The sequence below is a fragment of the Symphodus melops genome (genome assembly GCF_947650265.1).
Source record: "Symphodus melops genome assembly, chromosome: 5".
NCBI classification, from domain to species: Eukaryota; Metazoa; Chordata; class Actinopteri; order Labriformes; family Labridae; genus Symphodus; species Symphodus melops.
The window spans coordinates 8,381,299-8,391,064 of NC_136695.1; positions in this window are offsets into that span (position 1 = coordinate 8,381,299).

The window sequence follows — 9,766 nt, forward strand, 5'->3', positions numbered from 1 at the left end:
AGGCTCCTGTACTCCTCCTCCTGTCCATCCCTGACACAAGCAACTATCGCAGTGTCGTCCGAGTATTTCTGCATGTGGCAGAGCTCAGAGTTATACTGGAAGTCCGAGGTGTACAGGGTGAACAGGACGGGGGAGAGCACGGTCCCCTGTGGTGCTCCGGTGCTGCTGACCACAGTGTCAGATGTGCAGTCCTTCAGTCTGACGTACTGTGGTCTCTCTGTGAGGTAGTCCGTGATCCACCTCACCAGGTGCGAGTCCACCCTCATCTCGGTCAGCTTGTCTCTCAGTAGGAGGGGATGGATGGTGTCGAAAGCGCTTGAGAAATCAAAGAACATGATTCTCATCACGCTGCTCCCTTTGTCCAGATGAGAGTAAGCCCTGTGTAGGAGATAGAGGATGGCATCGTCCACGCCCACCTTTGCCTGGTATGCAAACTGCAGGGGAACCTGTGCGTGTTGTACCTGGGGTCTGAGGTGTTGGAGCAGCAGCCGTTCGAAGGTCTTCATAACGTGGGATGTCAGAGCGATTGGTCTGAAGTCGCCTGGCTCACTGGGGTTCTTCTTCTTGGGGACAGGGGTGAGGCACGAGGTCTTCCAGAGCACAGGAACCTTCCCGAGCCGCAGGCTCATGTTGAAGATGTGCTGAAGTGGCTCCCCCAGCTCAGCAGAGCAGGCCTTTAGCATCCTGGGACACACCTTGTCTGGGCCTGCTGCCTTCCTGGGGCGGAGTCTCTTCAGCTCCTTGCTCACCTGGTCTCTGGTGATGGTGGGGGGGAGGGGGGATGGATTGTCACTGGAGGTTGTATCTGTTCTGGTGGAGGTGTTGGGGGGAGTGAGAGGGGGGGAGGGGGTGTGTAGAGGGGTGCTGGGGGGGGAGGAGTGAGAGGGGGGGAGGGGGTGTGTAGAGGGGGGGAGGGGGTGTGTAGAGGGGTGCTGTGGGGACAGGCACTGGCTGCAGCGACGGGGCTGTCGAACCTGTTAAAAAACAAGTTGAGCTGGTTTGCTCTCTCAGGGTCCCCGTCTTCTGCGTTGTTGTTTTTCTTTTTGCAGCCTGTGATGGTCTTCGTGCCCTCCCAGACCTCTCTCATGCTGTTCTGCTGCAGCTTCTGTTCTACCTTCCTTCTGTACTCCTCCTTTGCCTCTCGGAGTCTGACCTTGAGTTCCCCCTGCACACGCTTCAGCTCTGCCTGGTCTCCCTCCTTGAATGCCCTTTTCTTCCTGTTAAGGATCTCCTTGACATCGCTGGTGATCCAGGGCTTGTTATTCGGGAAGCAGCGCACAGTTTTAGTGGGAACCACAACGTCCATGCAGAAGTTCATGTAGTCAGTTGTGCAGTGTGTGACCCCCTCAATGTCATCACCATGGGTCTCTTGTAGGGCACTCCAGTCAGTGGTCTCAAAACAGTCTCTGAGGGCCTCCTCTGCCTCAGGAGACCACTTTCTGAAGGTGCGTGTGGTTATCGGTTGTCTCTGGATCATAGTTTTGTACTGTGGCTTGAGTAGGACCAGGTTGTGGTCGGACTTACCCAGAGGTGGTAACGGGGTGGCAGTGTAGGCGTCCTTCACGTTTGCATACAGGAGGTCTATTGTCCTGTTCTTCCTGGTGGGACAGCTTACAAACTGGTGAAAGTCCGGTAGTGTGGAGTTCAAAGTAACATGGTTAAAGTCCCCTGAGATGGCGATGAAAGCATCCGGGTGCAGCGTTTGTAGTCTTGAGGTGGTCGCGTGGATGACGTCACACGCAGTTTCGGCGTGTGCCCGGGGAGGAATGTAAACACAGAGCACGATCACGTGAGAGAATTCCCTCGGCATGTAGTAAGGACGGAGACCCACCGCCAGCAGCTCGATGTCTTTGCTGCACGTTGCCTCCTTCACAGTAACATGTCCATGGTGGCACCATCTGTTGTTAATAAACAGCGCGAGTCCTCCTCCTTTCCGTTTGCCGCTGAGTTTCGTGTCTCTGTCCGCTCTCACTGTAGTAAAGCCCGGTAGATCCACGTTAGCGTCTGGGGTGTTTTGAGTCAGCCAGGTTTCTGTGAGGCACATTAAACTGCACTCTCTAAATGTCCGGTTGTTCCTCACGAGAGCAGCCAGCTCGTCTGTCTTGTTGGTTAGACAGTTTACGTTCCCCATAACTATCACCGGAACCGAGGGCTTGTACCTCCATCGCTTAGCCGCGAGCTTAGCCCTTACCAGAGCCCCGGCCCGACAGCCTCTGTACCACCGCCTCAACTCCTCTGGTATCGGGTGAACGATGCCGGCTTGTCCCGCTGACCGGAGCGAGAGCAGCGTTTCCCTTGAATAGGAAAGTTTTCGGCTGCTATTTCCACGAAAACACGAAAACGTATCCATAGGATACATAAAGTTATACACTGAAGGTGTACTATAAAAAATATATAGTATAGTACTATAAAAACTATAAACGTAGAAGTTGGCACAGAGCCACAACAAACGAATAACATATCAGAAAAGTACGACAGGGACGGAGCTACTGAATGTGCGGCCACTCACGTCGGCGCACAGGTGAGAAGTCATTCTGAGGCATTCTGAAGTCATTCTGAGGCAGTGAATGGATGGACTTTTTCTTGTGAAATGTATTACTGTATTAAGGTAATCTTTTTCATCAGCCATGTTACAGACATGTTCGATAAAGGATTTCCAGTAGGCTTCGTATTTGCAGATGTTACCGTTAGCCTACGTATTGAATTAAAAGTTAAAACAATGTTTTTGTGTCACGTCTTTCTGTGTAAATAGCTCTGTTACAATGTGGACACCTGCGGCTTATAATCAAGTGCGGCTTATATATGTTCAAATACATTTATTTACTTATTATTAGCCGGTGCGGCTTATATCCAGGTGCGCTCAATAGTCCGGAATTTACGGTATATATATAAATGACTGTCTACAAAATATGTTGCACAATATTAATTATTTCATATCAATAAAAAAAAAAAACTCACATCAATTAGGTTCACAGATCTTGTCTGAATAGAACAGAAACGTCTGATTGGCTACAGACGATTCACTGCTGAATGTTTGAGAATCGAGCTTCACACAAGACAGTTTGTATGAAACGTAACCAGATCCAAATCTGTTTTTAATGAAAACTGTAAATACTTTTTATAGAAAAAAATAATATATTTTATTTGTTTGATGGCGCCTTTCCCTCCCCTGTCCTGTTCACCCTGTATACCTCTGACTTCCAGTATAACTCTGAGCTCTGCCACATGCAGAAATACTCGGACGACACTGCGATAGTTGGTTGTGTCAGGGATGGACAGGAGGAGGAGTCCAGGAGCCTGATCGAGGACTTTGTGACGTGGTGCAGTGCCAACCATCTGCAACTAAACACCTCCAAGACCAAAGAGATGGTGGTGGACTTCCGAAGGAACAAACCACATCTAGAACCTGTTTCCATCGGGGGGGTCGACGTGGAGGTGGTCAGGACCTACGGGTATCTGGGGCTGCAACTGGATGACAAGCTGGACTGGTCGCCTAACATGGACACTACCTGCAGGAAGGGACAGAGTCGTCTGTACTTCCTGAGAAGGCTGGGGTCCTTCAACATCTGCAAAAAGCTGCTGCAGATGTTCTACCAGTCTGTGGTGTCCAGCGTCCTCTTCTATGCAGTGGTGTGCTGGGGAGGAAGCTGCAACAAGAGGGACGCAGTACGCCTGGACAGACTGGTGAGGAGGGCCGGCTCTGTGGTGGGTACAGAGCTGGACTCACTGGTGACAGTGGTAGAGAGGAGGACTCTGGACAAAATGCTCTCCATCACGTCCCTGAACCTTTTAGTTCTATGAAGAGAAGTCCCTGAACCTTTTAGTTCTATGAAGAGAAGTCCCTGAACCTTTTAGTTCTATGAAGAGAAGTTCCTGAACCTTTTAGTTCTTGGAAGAGAAGTCGCTGAACCTTTTAGTTCTTGGAAGAGAAGTCCCTGAACCTTTTAGTTCTTGGAAGAGAAGTCCCTGAACCTTTTAGTTCTTGGAAGAGAAGTCCCTGAACCTTTTAGTTCTTGGAAGAGAAGTCCCTGAACCTTTTAGTTCTTGGAAGAGAAGTCCCTGAACCTTTTAGTTCTGGGGATCTTTGATGGAAAAGGGTCTTTAGAAACATCAGCTCCTCATCAAACCTGGACTACTTTCAGCTTCTACTCACTGTGGAGGACAGCTCTCTCAACTAAACACATATCAAGACTGTATACCCAGCACTACAACATGTTGATGCTCCATTCACTGACTTTACTGTTTTCATGGAAACGAACTGATTCACTCTCATGTTTGTGTTTCAGTTCAAGTGACGGTGAAAGAAGACAGTTATGCTGTGTTACCGTGTTCCCTCAGCACCAAGGAGAACATCCAGACCACGGTCTTTGACTGGAAGAAAGGCGGTCAGGATGTGTTCTTTTACAATGGAAGAGATTTTAACAGTCAGCTTGAAGGTCGAGTGTCACATTTCAACAAGGAGCTGAAGAACGGTAACGCCTCCATAAAGATCAGGAAGACGAAGGTGGCCGACAGTGGAGTCTACACCTGTATTTTTCGTCATCTGATCTCATCTCATCCTCCTCAGCAGTTCACCATTGAGCTGGTTGTTGGTGAGTTTTTTTTTATTTATTTATTTTTATTATATTTAAAAGCATTGTTAGTAAGATGACAGGTTTAAGAGTCACTGATGAACTTTATTTATTTTCTGCACAAACGAGATGTGACGTGATTCAGGGAGTTTTTAAGGGAACATTGGGGAGAGACAGACAGACAGACAGACATACAGACAGACAGACAGAGAGAGAGGAAAGATGCCACAGGTCGGGTTTGAATCTGGTCCACCTGCTTCAAGGACTAAAGCCTGTGTACATGTGGAGTTCAAACTAACCACTTGTCCACCAGCATCCGGCTCTTTTTTTTTTAATTTTTTTTACAGTTTTTATTTATTCATTTTTTGCAATAAACAACAACAACAACAAAAAATAAGCAGGTGAGGTCTGGGGGGGGAAAAATTACCGTAAGTCAAGGTAAGAGGGTACAGGTACAAGGCACATTTTTAAAATAGTTTTACAGGTTTCACCAAGAGAACTAAAGACATGATAGTTAAGAGTCCAAATGGTTGTGGCAGTCCCATTTCTCCCAGTATTTCTCCCCTTTCTCTTTCTTCAGACGAAGTGAGAATGTCATCTTTTCCATTGAGCGAATGGAGTTGATTATATTTATAAGAAGGGCAGTGGTGGGGGGTGTCCTCTGAAGCCAGCACTTCGTTATCGCTTTCTTGCTTGCAGCCAAAAAGATCTTCAGGAGGTATTTGTCACTTTTACAGAGATCACTGGGGATTTTACCCAGGTAGAGGAAAGTAAAAGAAAAATCTAGTTCCTGGTCTAGAGTCTCTGATATTAAATGTCCCACTCCTCTCCAGAATGGCTGAATATGTGGGCATGACCAAAAGATATGAGCATGGTCCGCTGAAGTCAATCCACACTCCCTCCAGCAATAACACAGGGACCCAGTTGATTTGGATTTTTGGGAAGGAGTTATAAAAAAGCGGATCAGATTTTTCCAACAAAAATCTCTCCAAAAGAAGGAGTTAGTGGTGGAACACTGAGTTAACCATGCTTGATGCCACTCTTCTTCTGATAATACTATGTTAATATCTTTTTCCCAACGTTGTTTTATGTAGACAGTTGAATTTTTGTTCATTGAAGTGAGACCCTTATATAGTTTGCCTACGATGACTTTAGAGTTTTCTGAATTATATGCTTCAACAAGTATCTGTGTTATTTTTGAGGGTTCAACTGAGTCTGTGCTCCCTATTTCCTGTTGAAAGAAATGGCGAATCTGTAAGTACCAGTAAAAATCCTCCTTGCCTAACTCAAATGATTGGCATAAACCCTCAAAAGTATTAAATTTTCCCTTTGTAGTCATTCGGCATAGGGATGTGATACCGCGTTGAGCCCATTGTTTAAATCTATGGTCCTGTGATGCTGGGAGGAAGTGCGGATCATACGCCGGCCAGCTCAACAACCTGATCTCCCTCTGCAGCCCAAATCTCTTGACCACCTGTAACCATGTCCTCACTGAGAAAACAACAAATTGATTATGTAATTGAAATACCTCATTCATTCTGTTAAGGCATCCCAGTACTGACTGTATAGGTATATCCATTAAAGATAGTTCAATGTCTTTCCATTTTGCCACATAGGCTGGGTTGCACCAACATACCAGGGGTCTCAACTGGGCCGACAGGTAGTAGTCTCTAAAACAAGGCAGGGACACGCCCCCCCTCTCACCAGGCAGCTGTAGTGTTGAATATCTCACTCTGGGTCTTTTATTATTCCAAATGAATCTAGACAAGTGTTTATCCCAATCTCTAAATTGTTTAAGAGGCACCTCTACTGGGAGTGCAGTAAATAAGTATAATAGTCTGGGGAGAATATTCATTTTAATTGTCCTTATTCTGCTGCCTAGGTCAAGGGGGAGCAAGTCCCATCTATCCAGGTCCTCGTATATCTTCAAATTAATGTGCTTATAGTTGGCATCATACAACTGTGACGGGTCCTTTGTTAAAAAAACACCCAGGTACCTAATGTGTCGCTGAAGCCAGTCAAATTTATGCTTATCCATAAGTTCCTGCGAGGGGGCGTAATTAAAAGTTAAAACTTGGGTTTTCTGGACATTAACTGCATAACCAGAGTATCTTCCATACGTCTCCAAAATGTTCATAAGCAGTGGGACACCAGATTCAGGCTTTTGGAGTGTTATCAATACGTCGTCCGCATATAGGCAAATTTTGTTCTCCACGCTTCCTATATGTATGCCCTCTAGGGCATTATCTTCTCTAATAGTTTGGGCCAGTGGTTCTATGAAAAGATTGAAAAGTGATGGGCTGAGTGGACAGCCCTGTCTACATCCTCGTTGCAATCTTATTGGATTTGAAAGGCTTCCATTAATTTTAATCCTTACTGTTGGGGAGGAATAGATTGTTCTTATACTTTGTATGAATGGTTTACAAAATCCAAATCTGGTCATTACTTGAAATAAGAAATCCCAGCCGACCGAATCAAATGCCTTCTCAGCATCAAGGCTGAGAAGGACCGCACCAACTTTCTCTTTAGAAATATAGTCAATTATATGGAGGGCTCTTCTTATATTATCATGTGTCTGCCTGTTCCTTGTAAAGCCAGTCTGGTCTTCGTCTATCAGGGAGGGCATTACTGTTTCCAGTCGCTTAGCTAATATGGCTGCGTATATTTTGTAATCAGTGTTTAGGACGCTAATTGGTCTGTAGCTTTTACAGTCCATTCTATCTTTGCCCTCCTTGGGTATCACTGAAATAAACGCCTCTTTCCATGATGGTGGGGGGGCCCCATCTTTCAGGGTATAATTGAATGAGGCTTTCAGTAAAGGGAGTAATGGTTCTCTCAAGTTCTCATACCATTCAAAGGGGAATCCATCACAACCTGTGGATTTGTTTGTTCTGAGACCTGAAATTACATTGTCTATTTCCTCTGTTGAGATTTCAGATATAAGTTTTTCATTTTGATTTTTACCAATACAAGGGAGGTCTAATGAGTCAAGAAAGTCTTGGATTGTTAGTTCGTCTGCCTTATCTGGTTGTGTATATAATGATTTGTAGTACGATACAAAGGCTTCCTGGATTCCTTCCAGTCTGGCAGTTATCTTATTTGTTAAAGGGTCTCTAATTTTATGAATAGAAGATTCAGCTTGTTGTTTCCTAAGTCTCCATGCAAGTAATTTGGATGCTTTGGGTCCTGCTTCATAATACCTCTGTTTCATATGTCTAAGTTGTTTTTCAATTTCTTCACTATAGATTTTGTCAAGCTCCTGTTTAACTGGTCTCATTTGTTCAAGTATAGTAGGGTCGCTATTAATGCTATGAGCTTGCTCCAGTTTCTTTAGTTGTTCTTGCAAATCTAGCAGCTTTTTAGCTTTTATCTTTTTCAAACTTGCGGATTTGGCTATGATTTCCCCTCTAAGGTATGCCTTGGCCGCATCCCATAGGATGGCAGGACTGACTTCTCCATTATCATTGTATTCCAAATATATTTTCAGTTTGTCCCTCATTTCTTTTTTAAACGTGTCACTGTTCAGTAGACCTGTGTTCAATCTCCAGAGTGTAATTTTTGGTCTCCCCTCCAGATGTAATTTCAGGTTTATTCCAGAATGATCAGAGATGTCCCTCTGTCCAATTTTGCAGCCCTTCACTTTATGACGATCTTTTTTAAACATGAGGAAATAATCAATTCTTGAGTGAATATTATGTCTTGCAGAGTAAAAAGTGAATTCTCTATCAGATCGGTGTAAATGCCGCCATATGTCTATTAGTCCTAATTCCTCCAGTAGCCTATTTACTTGTTTTTCAAGAGGGTTCCCCTTTCTCAGTCTGTTAGTTGAGTCTAGTTTAGAGTTCAAAAGTATGTTAAGGTCCCCTGCACATATAAGGGTACCATAAGTTTCAGTGGCAATCAAACTGAATATTTTCTTAAAAAAGGTGAAATTGCTGCCTGGGGTGGCGTATATGTTGCATAGAGTGACCTCTTTGTGTTCTAATTTCCCCTTTACTAACACATATCTACCCTCTTTGTCTTTGTGTTCAGAAATAAGTTCAAAACAAACAGAATTTGAGATCAAAATAGCAGTTCCTCTCTTCTTTCCTGTTCTATCAGAAGAGAAAAAGGAATTTCTAAAGCCCATTTTCTTCAACTTCTCATGTTCTGCACTGGACAAATGTGTTTCTTGCCAGAAGGCCACATTTATTTTTTCCCGTTTCAGCTTGGCAATTAACTTACTTCTTTTAATGGGACTGTTAACACCATTGACATTCAATGACTGTATATTATAGTTCTGCATATGTAATACATTTTTTGAGCATTTCTCCCTGTACCAATAAAATCAAAAAACCCAGACCTCAGATAACAAAAACAACAGGACAGAACTTTCACAGAACCTAGAACAAGAACAACAAGAAAACATAACAGAGCTTCCAGATCAGAGAGTTCCCTGTAACCTCTCTGTGTGGAGGGGGGAGATAGCCACAAGGTGGGGCCCCTCAGTAGTCCAAAAGAAAAAAATGAAAAAAGAGGTGGTAGATTGTTAGCATCGGCTCGTTATTGTATCAGTATATGGGGGGGAGTAGGGGTCTTATGGTGAGCCATTATGTTTATGTTAAGTCAGAAAAGAGGAAAGCAATGACAGATTCCCATAAGTACGGGAGATGAAAAACACTACTCATCCATCACTCTGCGTCCTCTCCGGTGGGCCTCTGGAATCCTCGGAGCTTCTCCCGAATGCTTTCCTGGTAGTCGTGCGCGTTCCCGGTGCGTCGCATACTCACTGTGTTCCAAGGCAGGAGTTTGTTGATGGTTTCCACGGTGATGTCTTTGGATCAGCTCGCCGGTACGGGTCCCACGGTGAAGCCCCGCTTCTTTAAATCTGCCGCTGCTTCCTCTGGGCTGTTGTACGTGACTGTACCCGAGTCGAAGTGCACGCGCATTCGGGTCAGAGGGGTCTGAAAGCGGATCCCTTTTCCTTTAAGTGCTTGTTTAATCGGAATATATTCCTTTCTCTTCCGCTGTACAGCTTCAGCATAGTTGTGATCAAAAAACACTCGCCTCTCCTGAACGTGGATCTTTTTCTTCCAAGCTGCTTGCAGGATTTTCTCTTTAACTGTAAACCGTGAGAACCGTACCACCGTCGAGGGGGGGCACCGGGAGGTGGCGGTGGGGCCAGGGCCCTATGTGCTCTCTCAATTCCCAGGCTC